We start from the raw sequence: 15,280 nt of genomic DNA, 5'->3' as shown, positions 1-15,280 counted from the left end.
ATCTGAAGGGTTTTCAGGACTTAAAGTACACCTAGTATTTAACACGTTGTAAAATTGCTGGTGCTCCAGACATACCCTGCGGCATCCTCTCACACCGGTTAGAATTCAGACAGAAAACAGTCCTCTCTTTGTCAACTTCACTCATCAGAATTTGATCATATCCACTTCTGAGATCCAACACGCTGAGCCATTTGATTCCATTCAAACTGGTCAGGGAATCTTCAATCCGTGGAACTGTGTATTGGTCTGGAACTACGTCTGAGAGTCCTGTAGTCCACACACATCCGTATGGTTACGTTCTTCTTCCTCACCACCACAATCTGCAATGCATAGATCATTTCAGCATTCTTCAGGTTCTTTAGGAGTTTCTCACTTCTTCCACATCAGCCGGGGCCAGCTGTCGAGACCTCTCCCTAAACAGTGTGTCATCAGTGACTCTGATGGTATGGTGAGTGCTCTTAGAACAACCAATGTCAAACTTATGAGTTGAGAAAACGCATCTTGTCAGATATAACCTCTTCCATTCTTCAGATACACAGTTGAATCACCAAAGTCGAATGAAATAGGAGTCAGCTTCTCAGGTAAATTGCCCTTATCCCAGCAGGATCTACTACAGTACACATCTACAGGAAACAAGTAAGCAATGGGCATGCTACATTTTATGGTGAATTCCCGCGATGATACATTCCTGAATGCAAATGTTATTCTTTGAGACGACACAGCAGTAGACGTCTGCGTTTCAGGTCTCACAAGAAGTTATCCTGGAAACTGGGAATCTTCTGGAAACTGGGATTTTTCATCCCTATCCACCAGGAAGGTCTGGGTACATGGTGATCCAGGTAACTTCCGAATTCCAGTTACTCTTGCTAGTCCAACAGGGGGCAATGTTACAGGTTTTGTCTGCGAGAACCAAACTGTTCCTCTTTTCTGGTCATCAACATCAGTTGGGGTCTCTTTCATTTTCTCATAAACCTCTTTGATGGCAGGATGAACTCAGTGTGCTCAGGAAGTCTTTACCTCCTTTTTCTTCTCAGGCTGTCATCAGCCTTCTCACCACAGAAGTCTTCGTGCCAACCAGCATAGAGACGTCACCTTTTAAGGCCCGGGTCTGGACATACCAACACAAGTGCTTTAATGGTCGCTGCTACACCGACTACTGATCCTGTGAACTCCAACTTCAGCAACAAATACCCATTTTTGGTTGTTTTTTTCTGAGCTAAGCCCCCAAATCTCCAAGTGTTTAATGGCAGATGCGTCAAGTATTTGTTGTAAAAGGACCTGTAGAGTTGAGTAATCTGAGACCCACTACCTAGTAAAGCTTTAGCATAGACTCCTTCAATCTGTAAGGGAAAATAGAGCTAGGGCCCATTAAACTGGTAAGTAGTATGTATTTTATCTATTCACATTTCTTTTTGTACTTGGTGGAACATACTGTATCATCACCGGGACTTCAGGACGCTCCTTTACTGGGTCCCTCTGTAGTTTTCCATCGACTGTTTCTGGATGACGAGACACTTGTTGATTTTCCAGAACCTCAGTCTCATTTCAAGTATCCATACTCTCCACATATATAGCAGAAGATACCAGGTCTGCCTTCATCCTTGGTAGAACCTTGAGATGGATCAGTGTTCTTTTTGACAGAGGAATCTGACTTTTGAGAGGGCGTGTCATGCTTACTTGTGGCGACAACAGCAGACCTAAGACGAGTCATCTCAATTTTCAAACCATTCAGTTCTTTTCTCAGCAGCTCCATTGCACTGTTCGCTTCTGTGGTTGCAGCAGTATTTGTAGTGACAGCTGGTGACATCACAATACTCGTCTAGAATCATGTCTTCCTTCTCCCTCACCTCGTGAAGCAGCTCAGAGAAGGCAGGTGGCGCACGCAGCTTGTACATAATCCATATGGTTTCTAATTGGCTAAACCAAATCCGGCCATTCTAGCTCGCATCAATGCAAAAGGTCAAACTAATTACGTGGCTGGTACATTAGATCATTCAAGCAACAAAGACTCTCAATGATTGACAGGTTGTTTCTTTGAAGTTTGCACATTAAAGAAACACACGTATTTGATGCATTGCAAAACCACATAGGCTCAACAGCAAAGGCTGTAGTAAAAACGTGTTTCTAATGTGTCACGGTCATCATAAAGAGGAGACCAAGGCGCAGCGTGGTAAGCAAACATAACTCTTTAATAAAAGAGAACTAAACAACAAAACGAACCATGAAGCAACATGGCTAGTGCAGAACAGGCAACTAAACATAGAATAACAACCTACAAAATACCCAAGGAATATGGCTACCTAAATATGGTTCCTAATCAGAGACAACGATAAACAGCTGCCTCTGATTGAGAACCAATCTAGGCAACCATAGACATATAAACACCTAGACTAGAAAAACCCCTAGACAATACAAAAACTAAACAAACCACCCTTGTCACACCCTGACCTAACCAAATAATGAAGAAAACAAAGATAACTAAGGTCAGGGCGTGACATAATGCATGGATTTAGCAGGGTATTACAGTTAGTAAATGTGGGAGTAATGATTAATAAGTGGTAAATACACAATTGATAAATTCTTTATAAATGGTTTATTATGGACCGTTACCATGGGTAAATACATGACCAGTTACTCACTGCAACAACAATTTGACAAAGAGAACAGTCCCTGAGCTATATGCGTCTCTGCCAAGAAGATTCCCAGAAGGACATAATGTTTCTTGGCACATATTGCGCCTCTATCAGACTTCATATCAACGTCTGGTATCAGGCTTTATCTGATTTCCCGCTATTGATCAATAATCTTTTACTGGTTTCTTTCACAACCCCAGGCTCCCATTGTAGTGACATTCATCCACTAACCCTCTAGACAGGAAGCCAGGTTGGAATTTGACTGTTGATGTTATTTCAGACACTTTTCCATTCCAAAAAGCATCCTACTGCTACAGTTTGAAGTATTCATTATATCATTTGCCCCTGGTTTAAAGTCATCCTATACTGCCATCATACAGAACAGATTTATAACACCATATTTTATTGTCCAGGGCTTTGCCAGTGCCACTACTCTGGGTAATACCATTGATGTCTATCTATTTCAGAATGTACTGTAAATGAAAGCTTGGTTTTAAGTATCACTTCATTCTAAAATGATCTTTCCAACTCCTTACTTAAGTAATATAGGCCCACGAGTGACACATATTTACAACTAAACTGGATATGTACATTCAACACACTATATTCAATATTACAGAGGACATTTGAGATTAAAAGTCTGCAGTAGATTGAAATTCACAAGGTCTATCAATAAAGGTTTTCGTTACCAAGGTTAGGGTGTAAGATCATTTGGTCAGTGGGTACATATTAAGCACCCGAAGATATTCATGGCCCTGGAATAAGAGATGGTGTTCTCAAATTGCACACAGGATTTTTTTTCTATGTTCAGTATTTCAATGACAAATGTAGGATCTGGAAGTCATAGCTCTAGGCAACTCAAACACATTCCATCTCTGTTACCCACACACTGACCCTGGCCTTAACTCCCTCCCAACCCCAAAGGTGATGGACCCTTTTTCAAATAAAGGCCAAGTTATGCATGGACACACACACACACACACACAATGTCACAAACACGAACATGCAAACAACACACATGCACACCCTTGAATAGCATTGCTTACCATATGACACTTTAATAACATAAAAAGGGCAAAGTTCTCAGCTGTTTCAGAAAAATATAGAGCAAACCTTTGCACATTTCCTTTGTTCACATAACTGCTGGTAAAGGATATACACTATGTTAGTTAGACTACCAGAACATTGTTATGTCTTGATGTTTACTCCCACCTAGTGGACCCAGGAGGCAAACACTTCCAAAGGGTCAGCTATACTGATGGACTGTAGGGCAGGGCAGTCGTTGGTGGTCTGTGGTGGGCCTCTACAGCTGTAAATAATGTCCTGACACGTGTCTGACCACTCCTGTGTCTCTGACCCCTCACCCCTGAATGCTTGGCTTTTCCACCTGGTGGAAGGTTGCTCTTGATCTCCCATCACCTCCCTCATATTAACTGAGAGAAGAGAGCTCACTCCATCTCCCTGTAAAGATTTACAACATCGACCTTATGACACATGACACACAGACAGCTCCTTATACAGTACCAGTCAAACGTTTAAGAACACCTACTCATTCAAGGGTTTTTCTTTATTTGTACTATTTTCTACATTGTAAAATAATAGTGAAGATGTGAAAACTATTAAATAACACATATGGAATCATGTAGTAACCAAAACAGTGTTAAACAAATCAAAAGATATTTTTTATTTGAGATTCTTAAAAGTAGCCACCCTTTGCCTTGCTGACAGCTTTGCACACTCTTGGCATTCTCTCAACAGTAGTTTTGGAATTGTTAGTTAGATTACTTGTTGGTTATTACTACATTGTCGGAACTAGAAGCACAAGCATTTCGCTACACTCGCATTAACATCTCCTAACCATGTGTATGTGACAAATAGATTTGATTTGATTTGAACCAGCTTCATGAGGTAGTCACCTGGAATGCATTTCAATTAGCAGGTGTGCCTTGTTAAAAGTACATTTTTTGAATTTCTTTCCTTCTTAATGCGTTTGAGCCAATCAGTTGTGTTGTGACAAGGTAGGGGTAGTATACAGAATACAGCCCTATTTGGTAAAAGACCAAGTCCATATTATGGCAAGAACAGCTCAAATAATAAGAGAAACTACAGTACATCATTACTTTAAGTCATGAATGTCAGTCAACATGGAACATTTCAAGAACTTTGAATGTTTCTTCAAGTGCAGTCGCAAAAACCGTCAAGCGCTGTGATGAAACTGGCTCTCATGAGGACCGCCACAGGAAAGGAAGACCCAGAGTTACCTCTGCTGCAAACGATAGGTTTATTAGTAACCAGCCTCAGAAATTACAGCCCAAATAAATGCTTCAGAGTTCAGGTAACAGACACATCTCAACATCAACTATTCAAAGGAGTGTATCAGGCCTTCATGGTCAAATTGCTGCAAAGAAAACACTACCAAAGGTCACCAATAATAAGAAGAGACTTGCTTGTGACAAGAAACATGAGCAATGAACATTAGACCGGTGGAAATCTGTCCTTTGGTCTGATGAGTCCAAATGTAGATTGTTGGTTCCAACCGCCATGTCTTTGTGAGACGCAGAGTAGGTGAACAGATGATCTCCGCATGTGTAGTTTCCACCGTGAAGCATGGAGGAGGAGGTGTGATGGTACTTTGTTGGTGACATGACACACATAACCAGCCAAGGCACACTTAACCAGCATGGCTACCACAGCATTCTGCAGCAATATGCCATCCCATCTGGTTTGCACTTAGTGGGACTATCATTCAACCGGACAATGACCAAACACACCTCCAGGCTGTGTAAAGACTATTTGACCAAGAAGGAGAGTGATGGAGTGCTGCATCAGATGATCTGGCTTCCGCAATCACCCGACCTCCTCCCAATTGAAATGGTTTGGGATGAGCTGGACTGCAGAATGAAGGAAAAGCAGCCAACAAGTGCTCAGCATATGTGGGGACTCCTTCAACTGTTGGAAAAGCATTCCAGGTGAAGTTTGTTGAGAGAATGTCAAGATTGTGCAAAGCTGTCATCAAGGCAAAGGGTTGCTACTTTGAAGAATCTCAAATCTATTTTGATTTGTTTAACACTGTTTTGGTTACTACATGATTCCATATGTGTTATTTCATAGTTTTGATCTTTACTATTATTCTACATTGCAGAACATAGTAAAAAAAATAAAGAAAAACCCTTGAATGAGTAGGTGTCCAAACTTTTGACTGGTACAGTATTTAAAGGGGTACCACTCTCAAAAAGTGGATGGTACATTAGAGGTTAGGTTGTGTTATTCATTTCTGACCTTAAAGGATATCATATGTCTTAAGTATTTTACGCTTGTTACACATGCCACACATGTCCTTCATAACTTTGTTTAACAGGTTTGTTGTAATCCTAAGTAACTATGTAAAACACTGTTACAATCAGTTACACTAGAGTTTGGTCAAAACCAGGAAAATATCTTAATAAAGAAATGTTTTTGCTTGAGATGTAAGATAAGAGAGGACAGCTCTCTCATTCAGTACACCCTAATTGTTCTCATTATTTCAGCTGATATCTCTTGATCATTGAGATAAGTTTCAAAAGGTGCCCTCACCATGCCTTGCCCTATAGTTTGCTCAGACTAACTGTATTTAGCCAATCATTGTAAATCTTCCCGAAACAAATACTATGGACTGTAGCTGTTGCTCATTTTGGACTTAAAACACACACACACACACTTCGAGGCCCTCAGCAGACCAGCTGTTTCCAAGTTCACCTCAAACTGACCAAAGACACAGACATCCCCCTCAAGAACTCCATATGTTTGTTCAGGGGCAGGTGATGGTAGTAACAGGTTTGGCAATGTAACCTTCCTATTGAGGTCTGGTCGTACGGCTAATATGGACAGCTACATGCGTGACTGGAGCTGGGCAAATGGCTTCACTAAAACGTCAAAGAAAAGTATTTCTTTGTTGCAGGGGGACTCTTGCATGAAAGCGTATCACAAAGTATAGATTCTAAATCTCTTTGAATATGGTGAGATGGTGATAGGTAAAGAATAGGTTGTCAAAAGTCAAAAGAGAGCGCAGGTGCTTCAAGGTAACTGCACGAAGTCCAGCCATCAATTTGGTCCTGTAGGTGTGTCTTTGTCCATTGCTAATGTGGATATTAAAGGACGACTGGTGAGCAATTGATCAATCTCCAACACTTACATGGTCGGCACACCGCCTTTACATTGCTTCAAAGGAACGCCACCTCCGCCGTGCAACATGTGCAGCCATTCGATCAGCTTTATCTCTCGGTTTATTCAAAGATACATCAGCAACAATGGGACAAGGCTCACTCCCACCATCTGCTCTATTGTCAGGAGCATTGTCTCGTCTCTTTTATTCCCCAGCCCACATGCACTATAGTACAATATAGTGCAGGGGAGGACTGCTCTTCACAAGGCTGGTAACATGATGACCCTACAAAGGAGAGGTGAGTCAAATCCCCCCCCTGCACTGAGACAGTCCAGTCCCCTCTCCACCTTTCTTGTGGTCTCCTGTCTCTGTCCCCCCGCTCTGTGTCTTCTTGCCCCACGGCCACAACGATAAAGCCCCATCTGCTTAAAAGACTCAGGCCTTTCTCTCTCTGTAATGACCCCTTACAGCACATTCCCTTTGACACACACACAGATCACGTATCGCATTTGAAATATTGCTTTTTGGCATGCGGACAGTTGAAGGGATAGCTCTTTTCAGTTGTAATAGCAATGTGTAGAAATAGAAAATAATTGCGCTCCTCATCGGTTTCACCAACAGGGCCAGGTCTGTGTCTGTCTCTCCAAAGCTTTTGCCTCTGGGTGGTAGTGACACCAATCCCCTGGTGAAAACACACAACATTGACATGCAGAAGAAAAGCAGTTGATCCTACCTGGGAGCTGCATAATTGACCCCTTGGTTGGCTGACCTACACCTTTCTTGGAAAATAAACAGAAACAACGATTTAGTGTTACAACATTCTCTTAAACACAAATGCAGTATCTTAAATGTTCACAACATGCATCCAGATTACTCCAGTGCATGCAAATGAAGATGCTGCCAAGTATTTGTTGCCAGAGTATTCCCTCCACTCAGATCACTACGAAGCTCGCTCTCTCTTCATCTGCCTATTCATCCATCCATCCCTCCCTTTCTGGACCACAGAGTAATCACAGTTTTATCATAGTATTTTTCAGCTGTTTCTACACGCCACATAACAGCTGTGTTGTAGGCTACATACAGGGACGCCCCTGATTAGATAGGACTACATAGGTTCAGGCAGCTAGCTCTGCACCGCAGACACCAACTGTTTGACACATGAGACCACAGTTCCAACCCTCTGTCAGTCTGGTCTTCTATCACAGGTCATTGGGGCAGTGGTTCGGGAAATTGACTGGTTACGAACAACGTATGGGCCCCGGAGCGGTACAGAAGTACTATAGCAGCTATAAGTACATCTATATCCTTAAGACGTTCAAGGTTCAGAACTTCAGATCCACCCTGACTCGCCGTGAGTAATCTGTGACACCTGAACCTTGACCCCTGACTCTAATTCCCTGATCAGTTGGTCAGGTTCTCCTTGCGGTCAGAAAACATGTCCGATACAGTACAAGTGTGACTGCAAACTCACTGGTGATTGGCTGCTCTTAATCATGGTCTTTCCTCGGGTTATAGTCAGGGTCATCGTCCTTTTAGAGCATGCAGCGATCAGCCTGACGTCCCTGTTCAGATAAAGTAAACAGATGTGGTAATAAACCAAGCCTGCATCCCATTCATTTATCTAATTACCAGACTACATTGTGTTTGTTGTTCCTTTCATCAACAAATGTATTTAGATTGTCCAATGTTGGCGCCCTAATCCCCTTTAAGACCCAGACCCAGCTACTGCGGTTTAATTCCATGTCTAAATATTATCCCTGTGAAATTCCATTAAAGGGGTTTCATGTTTCCCAGTCTATTGTTTGCATGGGGCTGTAGTTGTTTGGTGTGGGAGTCCAGTAGCAAGCTAAATTAACCTGGCCTAGCGACTCTTATTACAACATCTAATTAGGCCACGTCTGATCCTTCCATTCCAGGTGATTTACTACAGTAAAACTCCATGGCCTCCAGATTTATCAGAGCCACTTGGAGAGATGCCCATCAAAAGCAGTAGGCACTATTTCCCCCTGTACTGAATTGCAGCATTGCTGTCTATATGTAGGCTGTCCCTAACAGTTACAGTCCCAAAAGTTAGTTATTTTAATTGTTTCTTGGCAAATGTCATTATGAATGATGTCCAAGGCTGTGGCCACATTTAACCCTGCATGAACATTCCATTGACCCATCATGAGCATTCCATTGACCCATCATAAGCATTTCATTGACCCATTTTGAACATTCCATTGACCCATCATGAGCATTCCATTGACCCATCATGAGCATTCCATTTACCCATCAGGGGCATTCCATTTGGCAGAACCCTAAGGGAAACGCAGGGAGAATCACACAAGGGCTGATCACACTGAGCTACAGTACTGTCTCCACCCAGAACAACAGCTCTGTATTGGAACAGCAGGTGCAGAAATGACCTAGAAATACATACATTTCTCTCCTTTTCAAGTACCCAGTCTAGGCTCAAGTTAACCCCACATACTGTATATCCCCAGTATCCACCAACTTGTAAAGCCATACATGACCAAAGTTACTGCTGGTAATGTGAGAAGCTCATACTTGCAGATTTTTTTTTCATTAATCCCTCAGCTCTTTTCCTTTTAGGTAATTGTAATTTCACATAATTGTTGCTCACCTAATTTGAACGTGTAAAACAACATTCTCATCCTAGCGGCTGCCAGGATATACAGCGCGGAAGGACATCCAGCTGTAACAACACTGGCATTAGGGCATAATGTACCTTTCTGGTTGGGATCAAAGTGTGTTGAGGTTTCCCAATTTAGCCTATGAAGTATAGATAGGAATGACTGGTCCCACTGTTGTTCTGTGTCAGTGATTTTATGTGGACTAGTGACCCTTTTGGATTGGTGTCAGGTCTCCTCTTTACCCAGTCTCCTCACTGTGATAGTGAGACAAATTTAGCCCTGTTATTAATAGATAAAAACTGACCCCAACTAGAGCACTAGCAATGATATACAGATGGGCAAATTAGTCTCAGAGTGTTACCACATTGGTGGTCATGGACTGTACTGCTGGCTGCAGAATAAGTAAATACAATTTTCTGCAAGTACTCAAAGATTTAGGGTAACCAGGTGCAGATCCACTTATCTAAAACAATGTTGTTTTTCCTGCTGATATACAGTAGTACATTGCACCTGGAAGCATTGTTCATTTGCTGAAATATCTGATTTTGATGAATGTAACCGTAACAGTGACTGTAAGCAGCATGTAGTCTGATTGACACCAGTGTTACTGTCATGCTGTCATGACCTGGGGGAGCCAGCTGCTCACTCTGCTGAGAGAGAGACATAATATCCTCTGGGTATAAACTGACATGGAGGTTTGGAGGTGTGTGTGTACGAGTTTGTGTGTGCCTGACATCCATCAGGTGCTCTCTGTGTCCAGTGTGAGGGAAACGTTGGAGGAAGTATGGCGTTAGCGACTCTCTTTGCACTGCCACCGGATGGAAGCACACAGCCAATGGCCCCCACCCTGTTCTCAACACATGCTAGGCTGGATTAGAAAGGGGAACCAGAGCAGAGGTGAGCAGGAACAGGATCCGACCCCCTCTCCAATTTCTCGCCGGGGCCGCTACCCCTCCCCCAAAAACATCCTCGGCACTTCCTCCTCCAATTAGTGCGACCTTGTTACATTCGAGACGGGTACGCGTTGTGAAAGGTAAGACCGAGCCCCTTGCCTGTCCAACGCTTTTAGCCAGCAGCAGGCCAGCAAGCCTGAAGGCTAGAGGTTATCATTAAAATAGCACTCCTCAGCTCTGTAAAGCGATAGTGTATAAAGCAGCAGGACAACAAGCAGTGTAATCATTTCCTTTCCCCAGGGGTGTTTTACTCGAAGCCCAGTGAGGCTACTCACTGCTGCTCAGCGCTCTCGCCCGTCCATGTTTGTTTAGTAACAGCAGTAGGAAGAGGGGCCCGGCACGGCGACTCTCTTTGAATGGTCAAAGTCGTAAAGCCAACGTCGGTTCTAACACGGTGCCACCTTGGGGACCGTCCCACATGTCTCCTATGAGATGGTTCCTCACACTGACAGCTGCTGAAGGTCAGAGGTTAAGCCCATCACAGGTACCGTATCAGCCCAAAGGCATGCTGGCGGCCCATAGAGACCCTCTTAGGGCTGGCTGTGGGCTGAGTTAAAAGGCCCTGCTGGAACACTATCAGCTCTACCACAGACGCGTGCCCTTGACTGCAGCCGCAGGCCGGTGTGTCTGACGGCCTGAGGAAGGCTTAGAGAGCCGGCACACAGCGGACCAAACAGTAGACAACCTCAGCACAGACGCCACTCATTGCCTCCCTGCCGTACAAACCCTGCAGAAACCTCCTGGGAGTCCTAGTTTGATTAATTGATTATGCATCAATTAACAGAGCTGCATTACATATGACCAGACTAGGGTTACATGGATAGGGTATATTAACGGTAACTTTCTGAGTTTACCAGTATACTACCGGAATTTTGGAAACTCTCAGGATTTTATAGAATTTCCATAACATATAATGTATATAAAATAATAAATGAAGACAATTTTAACATTATCCTAAATATAACATCCCTGTTAGTGAGCATTTGGTAAAGGAGTTACCAAGATAATCCTTCCCTTTGACAGGTGTGGCATACCAGAAGCTGATTAAACAGCATAATCGTGACACATGTGCACCTTGTGCTGGGGACAATAAAAGGCCACTCTAAAATGTGTAGTTTTGTCACACAACACCACAGATGTTTCAAATTTTGAGGGAGTGTGCAAATGGCATACTGACTGCAGGAATGTCCACCTGAGCCATTGCAAGATAATTGAATCTTAATTTCTCTACGATAAATCACCTCCAGCATAATTTTAAAGAATTTGGCAGTACATCCAACCGGCCTCACAACCGCAGACCATGTGTATGGCATAGTGTGCTGATTGCGGGTGTCAACGTTGTGAACAGAATGCCCCATGGTGGCGGTGGTGTTATGGTATGGGAAGGCATAAGCTACGGACAACGAACACAATTAATTTTAGCGATGGCAATTTGAAAACTACCGTGATTAGATCCTGAGGCCAATTTATTTTTTAAGGTATCTGTGACCTACAGATGCAAATACAGTGGGGAGAACAAGTATTTGATACACTGCCGATTTTGTAGGTTTCCCTACTTACAAAGCATGTAGAGGTCTGTAATTTTTATCATAGGTACACTTCAACTGTGAGAGACAGAATCTAAAACAAAAATCCAGAAAATCACATTATATGATTTTAAAGTAATTAATTTGCATTTTATTGCATGACATAAGTATTTGATCACCTACCAACCAGTAAGAATTCCGTCTCTCACAGACCTGTTCGTTTTTCTTTAAGAAGCTCCCCTGTTCTCCACTCATTACCTGTATTAACTGCACCTGTTTGAACTCGTTACCTGTATAAAAGACACCTGTCCACACAATCAATCAAACAGACTTCAACCTCTCCACAATGGCCAAGACCAGGGAGCTGTGTAAGGACATCAGGGTTAAATTGTAGACCTGCACAAGGCTGGGATGGGCTACAGGACAATAGGCAAGCAGCTTGGTGAGAAGGCAACAACTGTTGGCGCAATTATTAGAAAATGGAAGAAGTTCAAGATGACGGTCAATCACCCTCGGTCTGTGGCTCCATGCAAGATCTCACCTCGTGGGGCATCAATGATCATGAGGAAGGTGAGGGATCAGCCCAGAACTACACGGCAGGACCTGGTCAATGACCTGAAGAGAGCTGGGACCACAGTCTCAAAGAAAATCATTAGTAACTGAAGTTTGCCAATGACCATCTGGATGATCCAGAGGAGGAATGGGAGAAGGTCATGTGGTCTGATGAGACAAAAATATAACTTTTTGGTCTAAACTCCACTCGCCGTGTTTGGAGGAAGACGAAGGATGAGTACAACCCCAAGAACACCATCCCAACCGTGAAGCATGGTGGTGGAAACATCATTATTTTGTGATGCTTTTCTGCAAAGGAGACAGGACGACTGCACCGTATTGAGGGGAGGATGGATGAGTCCATGTATCGCAAGATCTTGGCCAACAACCTCCTTCCCTCAGTAAGTGCCTTGAAGATGGGTCGTGGCTGGGTCTTCCAGCATGCCAATGACCCGAAACACACAGCCAGGGCAACTAAGGAGTGGCTCCGTAAGAAGCATCTCAAGGTCCTGGAGTGGCCTAGCCAGTCTCCAGACCTGAACCCAATAGAAAATCTTTGGAGGGAGCTGAAAGTCCGTATTGCCCAGCGACAGCCCCGAAACCTGAAGGATCTGGAGAAGGTCTGTATGGAGGAGCAGGCCAAAATCCCTTCTGCAGTGTGTGCAAACCTGGTCAAGAACTACAGGAAACGTATGATCTCTGTATTTGCAAACAAAGGTTTCTGTACCAAATATTAAGTTCTGCTTTTCTGATGTATCAAATACTTATGTCATGCAATAAAATGCTAATTAATTACTTAAAAATCATACAATGTGATTTTCTGGATTTTTGTTTTAGATTCCGTCTCTCACAGTTGAAATGTACCTATGATAAAATTACAGACCTCTACATGCTTTGTAAGTAGGGAAACCTGCAAAATCGGCAGTGTATCAAATACTTGTTCTCCGCACTGTATGTATTCCAAGTCATGTGAAATCCATAGATTAGGGCCTAATGAATTGATTTAAATTGTTTGATTTCCTCATAAGAACTGTTACTCAGCAAAATCTTTGAAATTGTTTCGTGTTGCGTTTATATTTTTGTTCAGTATTTAGTTTTAGCATAAAATATCATTTTTTTACACACTTTTCTTTATTTTACCTTGTCAATATGTATTTTGTTGTCAATGTTTTGGTGCCAAACTGGTGGCAGTTGAGTAAAAAGTTGGAGGACTTGCAGAGTTAATTGGAAATTACGGAATTGTTGATTAGATGCTTTCATCATTAATTATGCTGTTTTCTCTTGAATTATATGGTCTATCTACTAGAAACTGTTGGACAATATGGACAGGGATATAAAGTTAGAATACCTATGAAAGTTATTACGAGTAGTTATGCAACCCTAGTCCAGACTCTACATCCACATTTCTGTCATTGTTATAGGACATGCTACTCCAAAAGGAAGGCACATCAATCAACACCCTGTCATGCCCTGGCCATAGAGAGGCTTTTATTCTCTACTTTGGTTAGGCCAGGGTGTGACTAGGGTGGGCATTCTAGTTTCTTTATTTCTATGTTCTCTGTTTCTATGTTTTGGCCGGGTATGGTTCTCAATCAGGGACAGCTGTCTATCGTTGTCTCTGATTGGGAATCATACTTAGGCAGCCTGTTTTGACACCTTAGTTGTGGGTAGTTGTCTTTGTTAGTGGCCTGTATAGCCCTAGGAAGCTTCTCATTCGTGTTTGGCGTTTCTTGTTTTGTTGGCGACATTCTTAATAAAGGATAATATACGCTCACCACGCTGTACCTTGGTCCGGTCATTTCCCTGATGATGTTCGTGACACACCCCTTGATTATAAACCACATTCAGCACACTCCGCCACCTTAACCAAGGACCTTAAAAAATGTCCATCAGAAGCCTATGCGCGCCATAGAATTTTTGCCTTGTATTAAGCTCCTTTGATTCTCATGAGGTGATAATTCACCCTTGACCAATAACGAGCTGTTCCCAGACCTCCCCAGCATGCTGCTCTATAACAGTCAGACAGATCAATCACTGACCTTTATCTCCACTCTACAATCTTCCTGAGGCACAGCTAGAAGACAACTGGACAAAAAGTGAAAGTATGGGAATGGTGATCTTCACCCTCTTGGATCTCCTCTTGGATAAATGTGTCAATTGGATTCTTTGACACATTTCATCTACAGTATATCGCATTGGAAAATAGAGACAGTATTTCATGGAGTGGTGCGTAGGTTTTTAAAATGTGATCTCTCTATATGTTACATTTCTTCGTTTGAAGGATTTAACCTGCACTTCCTCACTTCTATTAATAACGGTGTCATAGTCCTGCCTGCAGTGTGATACTGTGTACTCACACACACACACATACATCTCTCTCTCTGCAACACCTCAGCTGTTTCAGCAAAGCACAGATGATACTGGGTGGTATCTTACTGTAAGTGACCTAGACTGTTTCTCATAGAGTAACATGAGATACAGTAGATTGTGTCAGTAATACCTGTACACCATCTTGTGTGTATGATCAAAATAATAGGAGAGAACAGGTGGAGATGAAGCACTGTATGGCACAGTGAGCAGTAGTATAAGAATCGCCTACTGCTCTAACTGTTACATACTGCTCTCTCAACAGGAACCTCTTGGTTCCACGGGTTATCCAGGGTGGGTTCCTGTGGCAGCTGGGTATTAGTGGAGCCGAGACACTGCCCTCCAGGGTATTAGTGCCCAGGCACACCGCAGAGGATAGAGACTCAAATTCCACCCTTGTCCTGGCTGATCAAGAGTTCCAAAGGGGATTTAGAGACAGGGCCACTATGCAATGCCATGTGACTGTCCCACA

The sequence above is a fragment of the Oncorhynchus nerka genome, linkage group LG4 (assembly GCF_034236695.1).
Source record: "Oncorhynchus nerka isolate Pitt River linkage group LG4, Oner_Uvic_2.0, whole genome shotgun sequence".
NCBI classification, from domain to species: Eukaryota; Metazoa; Chordata; class Actinopteri; order Salmoniformes; family Salmonidae; genus Oncorhynchus; species Oncorhynchus nerka.
This window is presented reverse-complemented; position numbering follows the sequence as displayed.